The sequence below is a fragment of the Oncorhynchus kisutch genome, linkage group LG28 (assembly GCF_002021735.2).
Source record: "Oncorhynchus kisutch isolate 150728-3 linkage group LG28, Okis_V2, whole genome shotgun sequence".
Taxonomy (NCBI): domain Eukaryota; kingdom Metazoa; phylum Chordata; class Actinopteri; order Salmoniformes; family Salmonidae; genus Oncorhynchus; species Oncorhynchus kisutch.
In genome coordinates this window covers 33,159,870-33,173,188 of record NC_034201.2, presented here as the reverse complement: position 1 = coordinate 33,173,188, position 13,319 = coordinate 33,159,870, and positions in this window count along the sequence as shown.

Genomic DNA, 13,319 nt, shown 5'->3' with positions numbered 1-13,319 from the left:
ATCTTATCATAAGGTAGTTCCTCAGGCAAGCAATACCTCGAGACATATTTAATATTAGACATTGCACACCAGCTGTTATTGACAAATAGACACACATCCCCGCCACTCATCTTAAGAGACGTAGCTTCTCTTTCCTGTCGATGCATAAAAAATCCCTCCAGCTCTACATTATCCGTGTCGTCGTTCAGCCACGACTCGGTGAAACATAAGATTTTACAGTTTTTAATGGTAGGATAATCTTGATCGTAGATCATACATTTTATTTTCCAATGATTGCACATTGGCAAATAGAACGGATGGCAGTGGGGGTTTACTCACTCGCCTACAAAATTCTCAGAGGGCAGTTTGTCCTTTGCCCCCTTTTTCTCTGTCTTTTCTTCACGCAAATGACTAGTATTTGGGCCCATTCCCGAGAAAACAGTATCCTTAGCGTCAGACTCCAGGTCGAGGTGAGTAATCGCTGTTCTGATGTCCAGAAGTTATTTTCAGTCATAAGAGATGGTAGCAGCAACATGATGTATAAAATAAGTCAAAAAATAAGTTTCAAACAACATGAAAAAAAATACAAAATAGCACAGTTGGTTAAGAGCACATAAAATGGCAGCCATACCCTCCAGCGTCATTCTTTCAATTTTGGTACAGGTACAGCCAACTAGCGCAAACATAATACTCAATATGGTCAAAAATAATATTCCAATATGTCACTGTATCGATTTTTTCCTCCATCACTAACACCTGTACAGTATCTACAGTAAATGGCTTTGATTAAAAGAGCAGTCTTCTTCACCTGTGCCAACTATGCACTCTTAATGGGACTGTTCTGCAAAATTACATATGTTTCCTTATCTTGAAAGCAGTTTATGGATAAGGAGGGACTACAATCCACACTTTTGTTTTGTCCAACTAGCCTCTGTAACGAAATACACCGGGAGTCAGGAAGCAGTTGCAGAAGGTGAGTTTAATAAAGAAACGATGCAGATGAACAGAACATGACAATCGTACAGAACGTGAGAGGAACAATACTACCTAGTGACTGCTGTCGACTGAGGGCTAAACAAAGGGAGATTAATCAAGGAGATAATGATGACCAAGTGTGCGTAATGATGGGGCGCAGGTGTGAGTAATGATTGTTGCCAGGGCAGGTGGTTAGTAGACTGCCGACGTCGAGCGCTGGAGAGAGAGAGTGGGAGTAGACGTGACACTCCAAATTATCTTTATAAATGGATTTTGTTGCCCAGTTAACCATTACGTTAAACAATTCAGAGTATTTAAGGCATAATCCCTAATTCAAAAAGCAACAAAGCGGCAGGCCAGCACTTAGAGCTACGGGATGGGGTTGGAACATTCAGAGATGGAGCTGTGGATGTCTAGTCAGATTGCATTATTTTGCTGTTAATACAATCTCATTCATAATGACACAATTAAGCCAAAACTGATCCTAGATCAGAACTCCTTCTCTGAGACGATTTGTGAATACGGGCCATGAGGTCAACATGAGAAGTGATGCTGGTTAATTCTTTAGCCACTGGAGGGTGTTGTCTCCACTAATATTGTCTCATGGGATATTAACTGTGTGTGGGTGTGTATCCTTCAAGGTTATTCAAGTCTAAGTCCTCAGTAGCAGTAGTGTGGCCCAAACACAGTGGACAGTTTTGTTTGGGGATTATTTAAAGGTAACCTCAATGAAGACACAGATAGATAATAATTGGACAAATAATAATAATCAATGAGTAGTAACAATTAACAGGACACTACAGTAAGAAATGAAGACAATAATTAAATAGTGAGAAAGGCACAAAAAGTGACATTATTGCTCTGGTTGTGGCAAGAAGCTACATTTTTATTTGTTTTCAATTTTAGGAAAGAAAACTGCCCGTAAGTCTGTATAGTTTTGGCAGTGTAGGAGAAAATTCAGCTCTGTCTCGACCTCTCTCTGAGGGCAGAGGGAGCACAACCTGTCCTCTCTGGGTAGCCAGATTTGTCTGTGATAGCCAGTTTCTATGGCCAGATTGTGTTCACTGAGTCTGTACATAGTCTGTGTTTTTCTCAGTTTTCTATCAGTCACTGTGGTTACATAGTCTGACACAATGTACTGTCTGTTTAGAGCCAAATAACATTGGTGTTTACTTAGATTTTTTGTGGTGTCTTTTCAATAGGTGTTATATTTTTATTTTTGCTTTGTGATGATTTGGTTGGGCCAGATTTTCTGAGTGCTTTCATGAGGCTTTGTTTGATTGGTATGGGTTAGTGAACTGAGCCTCAAAACCAGCTGGCAGAGGGGACTCTTTTCTATGGTCAACTTTTGGCATTTGAGTGCTTTGGTAGGAGTGGTGCTCACTTGTTCTTTTTTGGATATTAATCAGAAGAGGGGATTGTTGTTTGGAGTTTGTAGTTTTTCTCTGTACTCTGAGGATGCTCTTACAGAATTCCGCGTACAGGGTTCCAGTTGGGTGTTTGTCTCATTTGTAGGTGTGTGTATGTTCTCAGTGACAGGGCAGATTAGGTTCCCAGGCTAAAACAGATTATCTGTTTGCGAGGAACCCAATTTGTGAGGAGAAGAAGGATAGAATTATCTAGCCTGGTCCTGGCTGGTGTGTCAGGGGTAACACTACCCCGTAAGCCTCTGCCCGAACCCAGAGGCCACAACACGCCTCCTGCCATCATTGACATGGTGGCAACATAGTGGCGTTACTGTGCCCTGCCATCCCTCTCTGAACAAGCCTCCGCATAATTTATACCAGCCTTCCTTAAGTGCCTTCAAAATATGAAAGTTTATCCTGTCCTTTCCTGCCCTGTCCCATCCTAACCCAACAGGGCATTTTCTGTTGAAGTCCTGCTACAGTAGGTTTCCAGTGGTGGTCAACATATTTCCATGAGTGGTAGTAGCTAACAACCTGTTTTAAGTTCACATCCTTTCTCTTCCCTCTTTAGATCTCTTGGTGCTCTCTGTCCCTTTCTACTACCCTTTTCAGTCTCTCTCCTCTGGCTCCCTTCTTTATCTCTTTCAGTGCTCTCTGTCCCTTTCTACTACCCTTTTCAGTGCTCTCTCGCCTTATGTCCTACCCTTTCTGTCCCTCTCTCTTCTTCTCTCTCTCCTCCTCTCTCCACTCTTTTACTCTCGGTTTTCTTTCCCTCTATCTTTCCTGGTTCTATCTGTCTCTCTCATCCTCCTCCCTTCCTCTTTTATCCTCCCTCTATCTCCCTCTTTCTGGCCTCTCTTGGTGCTCTCTATCCTTTTCTCCCTCCACCCTCTTACTCTGTCAGTGCACTCTCTCCCTCTTTCCAGCCCAATCTCATTCTCCCTTTTCTTACCCTTGGTGTCTCCTCCTCTCCCCCCCTTAAGGCTGGCGAGTGCAGCTTAGAAGGTTTAGCTGAACAGGGTGCTGTGCTGGATTAAATTGGATCCTGTTTAGAAAGCAGCTGTTCAGTGTGGGATGAATTTTTTATGGTCTGCTCAGTTAGGGGCAGAGGGAGAGAAGGAGGGAGCGGGAGAGAGATGTTTCTCCTTTCAATGCTGCCTCTCTGTCTGTGCATTAGACGCTACTTGACCTATAGGGCTCCGCATTTGATCTCACAAGGAGCCCCTTCAAATCTATATAGACCTTGAAGGATGCATGCACACACACACACACACACACACACACACACACACACACACACACACAATACATTACTCTACACAGTATATATTCTATACACACACTTGGAAAAAGATATATCACTTTCTCACTGCTCGGATGCGTAAACACATTACATGCCGTTTCTCACATATATATGATCACACACACACACACACACACACACACACACACACACACACACACACACACACACACACACACACACACACACACACACACACACACACACACACACACACACACACACACACACAAGCAACCCTTTCACCCCACACACACATACTCCATATGGCCCCAGCACGGCAATACACACCTCTGGGATATTAGTGGTATCGTACATCTGTGCTGTTTCACTGTGTACCCTCCCACTCTGGCTAAACAGGGTCTGTTGACACTTTCATAACTAATGACCATGTCGTAAACCCTCTCTGGGCTGATCAGGGCTAAAGTCCAATCTGCTTATGCAGTGACACAGCCTTGGACTAACAGAGATGTATGATAGACTTCTTAAACCTCTCTTTATTTCTTTCACTCTTTCTCTCTTTTTCTTTTGTTCTCTCTCTCTCTCTCTCTCTCTCTCTCTCTCTCTCTCTCTCTCTCTCTCAACATGGTTGGAGTATAATGCATTATGGTCTGGTTACTGACTCTGTACTGAGACCCCTTTTATATAGCCAAGTTATTGTGTATTTATTCCTTTCATTATTCTTTTTTATTTTTATTTCTATTCTTTTTCTCTTTGCGTTGTTGGGAAGGGTCCGTAAGTAAGCATCTCACTGTTAGTCTACACCTGTTATTTACGAAGCATGTGACAAATAAAATGTTATTTTATTTATGATGCATTATAAGACTATGATGTCTTTGTAGCTTCTCATAATGATTTTGAGTCTGTAGAAAAATTGCCACATTGAAAGACATACACTACCGGTCAAAGGTTTTAGAACACCTACTCATTCAAGGGTTTTTCTTTACTTTTGCTATTTTCTACTTTGTAGAATAATAGTGAAGAAATCAAAACAATAAATAACATGGAATCATGTAGTAACCAAAAAAGTGTTAAAGAAATCAAAATATATTTGAGATTTGAGATTCTACAAATAACCACCCTTTGCCTTGATGACAGCTTGGCACACTCTTGGCATTCTCTCAACCAGCTTCTCCTGGAATACTTTTCCAACAGTCCTGAAGGAGTTTCCACATATGCTGAGCACTTGTTGGCTGCTTTTCCTTCACTCTGTGGTCCGACTCATCCCAAACCAACTCAGTTTGGTTGAAGTTGGGGGATTGTGGAGGCCTTACATAGCCTGGAGGTGTGTTGGGTCATTGTCCTGTTGAAAAACACATGATAGTCCCACTAAGCGCAAACCAGATGGGATGGCGTATCGCTGCAGAATGCCGTTGTAGCCATGCTGGTTAAGTGTGCCTTGAATTCTAAATAAATCACAGACAGTGTCACCAGCAAATAACCCGACACAATAACACCTCCTTCTCCATGCTTTATGGTGGGAAATATACATGCGGAGATCATCCGGGTCATTCTCATGAAACCATTAAAATACCATGGCATTAATGATATTAAATACAAAGCATGTAATTTAGTAATATAACGAAATATCATAATAAAGATAAATGTTCTCTACCTTGTGTAGCCGATGTGAAATGGCTAGCTAGTTAGCGGTGGTGTGCGCTAGTGGCGTTTCAATCGGTGACATCACTTGCTCTGAGACCTTGAAGTAGTGGTTCCCCGCGGCTTTTGTGGAGCGATGAGTAACGATGCTTCGAGGGTGACTGTTGACGTGTGCAGAGCGTCCCTGGTTCGCGCCCAGGTCGGGGCGAGGGGACGGACGTAAAGTCTATACTGTTACACTTGCACAAAGAGTCATTTCAACATAGGAATTCATTCGTTTTGTAACAGTTTTCGTTGGTGGAAGGAGAGGAGGACCAAAATGCAGCGTGGGAAGTGTTCGTCATGATTTAATAGAACAAACTGAACACTACACAAAATAATAACGAAGCAAAATGAAACAGTTCTGCCAGGTGAAACAGACACTAAACAGAAATTAAACACCCACAACCAAAATGGGGAAAACAGGCTACCTAAGTATGATTCTCAATCAGAGACAACCAACGACACCTGCCTCTGATTGAGAACCATACTAGGCCAGAAAAAAGAACATAGACTACCCACCCCAACTCCCGCCCTGACCATCCTAACACAAAGACATAAAAAAGGAACTAAGGTCAGAACATGACAAGTTTAGAATTTTATTGCATTCCCTGCTGAAATTCTCATTACCGCAATGTGTCCAGCTCTGTCTGAATGTATGTTATGTTGTAATTTAAGCAGAATAAAATGAAAATATTCTGAAAAAAATAAATGGATGTTCTACTAGATGTTTTCAAATGACAGAAAAAATATTAACTGAATATTCATGTGTAATAATAATGAACAAATAGTGGAAAAAATAAGTGTCCATGACTGATGTTCTCATCCTCCGCAACATTTTTGAAGGACTGTTTACACACTCACACAGAATTTTCAATAAAGTTTGATTTTGAATGAAGAAACACATCTGCCAGTACCTTCAAGATGGCTACCAGGTAAGCAGATCTATTTATATTTCTCCAGTTAAAAGTTAAACATTCTCTTGTCAGACGGCGTACACAACAGTATTAATTATCATTACCGATACAGGTATGTTTCCACATTTAGAATTTTTTTTGATTTTACATTTTCTGTGAAAATATCCTTCATTAATGTCTAATTATGTAAATTGAGGAAAAATGTGCTTAGTCATCATGTCTTCTCTATTGTTAGCAAAACATGCTAAGGTTCCTCATCCTCTGCATCACCATTCTCACTTACTGCAGCAACTTAAGTGGTAGAGAACTTCTGTTTCGGTAATGAGAATTTAATCATACAGACTATATTTTTAAATATATATAATTAACTATTAATTTAAATATGATTTACTAACTGTTCATATTGTGCTTTATGTCCTGTTTAATTGCAGACAGTCAGCAAGGGACAAAAATAAAGCTTTAGCAAAGGCTGACAAATTTCAGAAAAAAAGTTCACCAACCCAGAACTGCTGGAAGAGTACAGAAGGAAGGAGAGAGAGAGGTTAGGGGTTGGAGAGGTTACAGCAAGATGAATTAGCATATATATAGTCTATAGGTAGCCTATGTTAATTAACCTTGCTGTAATCACTCCAACCCCTAACATCGCTCTCTCCTTCCTTCTGTAATCTTCCAGCAGTTCTGGGTTGGTGTGAACTTTTTTTCTGAATTTTGTCAGGGTCTATAGGAAGTCACACAGTGTCTATAGGAAGTCACACAGTGTCCATAGGAAGTCACACATCCACCACAAACATGCACACACACGCACACACACACAATCAGTAAGCCATTTAGTTTGTACTATAGGATGCCCACACACAGTGTGTAACCTTTTCAGTCCCTACTATAGGATGTGTACACACAGACACACACAGACACACAGTCTGTAAGCCATTTAGTTTGTACTATAGGATGTCCACACACAGTGTGTAACCTTTTCAGTCCCTACTATAGGATGTGTACACACAGACACACACAGACACACAGTCTGTAAGCCATTCAGTCCCTACTGTTGGATGCATACGCACACACACACACACACAGTCTGTAAGCCATTCAGTCTCTACTATAGGATGACGTGTCCATAACAGAAAGATTTTCCCCATGTTTTGAGACATGCTCATTTCATGTCATGCTTCCTTCCCAGTTCCAGATATCAAAAACAAACTCAAAATTGTAAAATCAAGAAAACTCAAGATCTGACAAAGAAGCAACATGAAAAGAAGAAAAAACTGTCAGGAAAACTCAGAAAGTTATTACAGAAGAAAGAAACAGCTAAAAGCAGCATTGGACATGACACCATCAAGACAGGAAGATGATACACTTCAACATGTTCAAGGAGCAAAAGAAGAAGTTATTCAAAATCTTCAAGAAGACACAGCCTCCCCAAGAGAACAGCCATTCTCACCTCAGCAGGTAAATGTCCCTGCCATCAACTCAACTCAGAAAAGAAGAGAGACATCTCTACAGACACCAGGACCAATGAGGACATCTACCCCAAAGGAATCACACAAAAAGAGGAACAGAAAAAAGAAAACACTTTCAAAATTGAGGTCAAAGTTGCGTTAAAAAGAAGAGAAGCTGCAGGAGAGGACCAAAGAGATGATCATCCTAAAGAAAAGTCTGAAAAGACTTGAAATGATGGCCAAAGAGGAATCAGGTAATTGTCAACATGGAAGGCAGAGAGGTCCAGAAGAAAACTACAAAAAGAGATCATCAGAGAACATTACCCAATAACAGCCAGAGAAGAGTAATCCGCAAACTTGGTAGCCGCTTCCTTCATCAAGATGAAGTCTCCAGTGAAATAAATGGGGAATCCTGAGAAATTCAGAAAAGGGGCCAGATATTCCATAAGAGAGCCTTAATGGGAATGGGATCTTAATGGGATCTTCATAGAAGATTTCTGTCTGATAAGGCACAACATTTCCAAGCCTCAATTATTTAAACTTAAGCCATTATGGATTGGCCAGCGAAGAGTCACAGAAACATTTGGCATAAAGATAGAGAACCTGCACCAGCTTGGGGTCATAGAAACATCATCCTCAAGAGACACTGTACAGACCAGTGTGTGTAGTGACAATGACGTGCTGTTCTAATGTTTTTGTATGTGTTGTTTTTATGTGTTCTCTGTTTTCAGTCTACAGTGGCTTGCGAAAGTATTCCCCCCATGGCATTTTTCCTATTTTGTTGCCTTACAATCTGGAATTAAAATATATTTTTTGGGGGGGTTTGTATCATTTGATTTACACAACATGCCTACCACTTTGAAGATGCAATTTTTTTTATTTTATTATGAACCAAACAGGAAATAAGACAAAAAAACAGAACTTAAGCGTGCATAACTAGTCCCCCCCCCCCAAAGTCAATACTTTGTAGAGCCACCTTTTTCAGCAATTACAGCTGCAAGTTTCTTGGGGTATGTCTCTATAAGCTTGGCACATCGAGTCACTGGGGTTTTGCCCATTCTTCAAGGCAAAACTGCTCCAGCTCCTTCAAGTTGGTTGGGTTCCGCTGGTGTACAGCAATCTTTAAGTCATACCTCAGATTCTTAATTGGATTGAGGTCCGGGCTTTGACTAGGCCATTACAAGACATTTAAATGTTTCCCCTTAAACCCCTCGAGAGTTGCTTTAGCAGTATGCTTAGGGTCATTGTCCTGCTGGAAGGTGAACCTCCGTCCCAGTCTCAAATCTCTTGAAGACAAACAGGTTCCCCCTCAATAATTTCCCTGTATTTAGCATCATGCATCATTCCTTCAATTCTGACCAGTTTCCCAGTCTCTGCCGATGAAAAACATCCCCACAGCATGGTGATGGTGCTCTCGGGGCGATGAGAGGTGTTGGGTTTGCGCCAGACATAGCATTTTCCTTGATGGCCAGAAATCTCAATTTTTGTCTCATCTGACCAGAGCACCTTCTTCCATATGTTTGGGGAGTCTGCCACATGCCTTTTCGCGAACCCCAAACGTGTTTGCTTATTTTTGTCTTTAAGCAATGGCTTTTTTCTGGCCACTCTTCAGTAAAGCCCAGCTCTGTGGAGTGTACGGCTTAAAGTGGTCCTATGTACAAATAGTCCATTCTCCGCTGTGGAGCTTTGCACCTCCTTCAGGGTTATCTTTGGTCTCTTTGTTGTCTCTCTGATTAATGCCCTCCTTGCCTGGTCTGTAAGTTTTGGTGGGCGGCCCTCTCGTGGCAGGTTTGTTGTGGTGCCATTTTCTTTACATTTTTTAATAATGGATTTAATGGTGCTCCGTGGGATGTTCAAAGTTTCGGATATTTTTTTATAATCCAACCCTAATCTGTACTTCTCCACAACTTTGTCCCTGAACTGTTTGGAGAGCTCCTTGGTCTTCATGGTGCCGCTTGCTTGGTGGTGCCCCTTGCTTAGTGGTGTTGCAGACTCTGGGGCCTTTCAGAACAGATGTGTATATATACTGAGATCATGTGACAGATTATGTGACACTTAGATTGCACACAGTTGGACTTTAGTTAACTAATTATGTGACTTCTGAAGGTAATTGGTTGCACCAGATCTTATTTAGGGGCTTCATAGCAAAGGGGGTGAAAACATATGCACGCACCACTTTTACGTTTTTTATACTTTTGAATTTTTTGAAACAAGTAATTTTTTTCATTTCACTTCACCAATTTGGACTATTTGTGTATGTCCATTACATGAAATCCAAATAAAAATCCATTTAAATTCCAGGTTGTAATGCAACAAAGTAGGAAAAATGCCAATGGGAGTGAATACTTTTGCAAGGCACTGTATGTACAGTGGGGCAAAAAAGTATTTAGTCAGCCACCAATTGTGCAAGTTCTCCCACTTAAAAAGATGAGAGAGGCCTGTAATTTTCATCATAGGTACACTTCAACTATGACAGACAAAATGAGAAAAAAAATCCAGAAAATCACATTGTAGGATTTTTAATTTATTTATTTGCAAATTATGGTGGAAAATAAGTATTTGTTCACCTACAAACAAGCAAGATTTCTGGCTCTCACAGACCTGTAACTTCTTCTTTAAGAGGCTCCTCTGTCCTCCACTTGTTACCTGTATTAATGGCACCTGTTTGAACTTGTTATCAGTATAAAAGACACCTGTCCACAACCTCAAACAGTCACACTCCAAACTCCACTATGGCCAAGACCAAAGAGCTGTCAAAGAATACCAGAAACAAAATTGTAGACCTGCACCAGGCTGGGAAGACCGAATCTGCAATAGGTAAGCAGCTTGGTTTGAAGAAATCAACTGTGGGAGAAATGATTAGGAAATGGAAGACATACAAGACCACTGATAATCTCCCTCGATCTGGGGCTCCACGCAAGATCTCACCCGTGGGGTCAAAATGATCACAAGAACGGTGAGCAAAAATCCCAGAACCACACGGGGGGACTTAGTGAATGACCTGCAGAGAGCTGGGACCAAAGTAACAAAGCCTACCATCAGTAACACACTACGCTGCCAGGGACTCAAATCCTGCAGTGCCAGACGTGTCCCCCTGCTTAATCAAATCAAATCAAATGTATTTATATAGCCCTTCGTACATCAGCTGATATCTCAAAGTGCTGTACAGAAACCCAGCCTAAAACCCCAAACAGCAAGCAATGCAGGTGTAGATGCACGGTGGCTAGGAAAAAACTCCCTAGAAAGGCCAAAACCTAGGAAGAAACCTAGAGAGGAACCAGGCTATGTGGGGTGGCCAGTCCTCTTCTGGCTGTGCCGGGTGGAGATTAGAACAGAACATGGCCAAGATGTTCAAATGTTCATAAATGACCAGCATGGTCGTATAATAATAAGGCAGAACAGTTGAAACTGGAGCAGCAGCACAGTCAGATGGACTGGGGACAGCAAGGAGTCATCATGTCAGGTAGTCCTGGGGCATGGTCCTAGGGCTCAGGTCCTCCTAGAGAGAGAGAAAAAAAGAGAGAATTAGAGAGAGCATATGTGGGGTGGTCAGTCCTCTTCTGGCTGTGCCGGGTGGAGATTAAAACAGAACATGGCCAAGATGTTCAAATGTTCATAAATGATCAGCATGTTCGAATAATAAGAAGGCAGAACAGTTGAAACTGGAGCAGCAGCACGGCCAGGTGGACTGGGGACAGCAAGGAGTCATCATGTCAGGTAATCCTGGGGCATGGTCCTAGGGCTCAGGTCCTCCGAGAGATAGAAGGAGAGAATTAGAGAACGCACACTTAGATTCACATAGGACACCGAATAGGACAGGAGAAGTACTCCAGATATAACAAACTGACCCTAGCCCCCTGACACATAAACTACTGCAGCATAAATACTGGAGGCTGAGACAGAAGGGGTCAGGAGACACTGTGGACCCATCCGAGGACACCCCCGGACAGGGCCAAACAGGAAGGATATAACCCCACCCACTTTGCCAAAGCACAGCCCCCACACCACTAGAGGGATATCTTCAACCACCAACTTACCATCCTGAGACAGGGCCGAGTATAGCCCACAAAGATCTCCGCCATGGCACAACCCAAGCCAGTACATGTCCAGGCCCGTCTGAAGTTTGCTAGAGAGCATTTGGATGATCCAGAAGAAGATTGGGATAATGTCATATGGTCAGATGAAACCAAAATATTACTTTTTGGTAAAAACTCAACTTGTTGTGTTTGGAGGACAAAGAATGCTGAGTTGCATCCAAAGAACACCATACCTACTGTGAAGCATGGGGGTGGAAACATCATGCTTTGGGGCTGTTTTTCTGCAAAGGGACCAGGACGACTGATCCGTGTAAAGGAAAGAATGAATGGGGCCATGTATCGTGAGATTTTGAGTGAAAACCTCCTTCCATCAGCAAGTTCATTGAAGATGAAATGTGGCTGGGTCTTTCAGCATGACAATGATCCCAAACACACCGCCGGGGCAATGAAGGAGTGGCTTCGTAAGAAGCATTTCAAGGTCCTGGAGTGGCCTAGCCAGTCTCCAGATCTCAACCCCATAGAAAATCTTTGGAGGGAGTTGAAAGTCCGTATTGCCCAGCAACAGCCCCAAAACATCACTGCTCTAGAGTAGATCTGCATGGAGGAATGGGCCAAAATACCAGCAACAGTGTGTGAAAACCTTGTGAAGACTTACAGAAAACGTTTGACCTCTATCATTGCCAACAAAGGGTATATCAGAAAGTATTGAGATAAACTTTTGTTATTGACCAAATACTTATTTTCCACCATAATTTGCAAATAAATTCATTAAAAATCCTACAATGTGATTTTCTGGATTTTTTTTCTCATTTTGTCTGTCATAGTTGAAGTGCACCTTTGATGAAAATTACAGGCCTCTCTCATATTTTTAAGTGGGAGAACTTGCACAATTGGTGGCTGACTAAATACTTTTTTGCCCCACTCTATGTTATGTACTTTTGAGCACTAATGATGAAATTGATTGAACTTGAATCCATGATTGTGCCAATATTATCTAATGTATTTTCTACATCAAATTCTATAATGTTTTTAACCATACCTCAGTCTTAGTATACTTATTATCATTACCGAAATCATCAACCTCATTTCTGAAACCTATGTATCATTACTGCTACAGGTGTTCATTTAATGTTCATTTAATGAATTGAAAAATAGTAGTTTGCTTTAAAATACATGTGCAGAATCTATACATTATGTTCTTTCAGGATTGCCACATCATTATGAAAATATTTCAGGTTTCAATGAAATATAACAAATATTAGGTTATAGATTGCGGAAGGTGTTGCGGTAATGAGAGAAATCAGTCAAAATCAATTCATGTTCATTTAAAAATATACATTATTTCAGAGTTTCAAGTAACAGTGCATGACTGTTAATAATCCATTTTTAAAAATGTGAAAATGTATTAGCTTTCCTAATGGTCTTGACGTTTTCAGATCGTTGCGGTAATGAGATTTTTAAGGAGTTGTTTTGGAAAATATGTTCAAAATGGTGTTAAATTGTCAGTAAATGTTTTTAAATTACTGTTCACAAACACTTCAGACCATGTTATTAATGCCTTAAATGGAAATTTGTTGATGTAAATGTTTTTAAAGATTTCATGTTTGAAATCTTTGAAA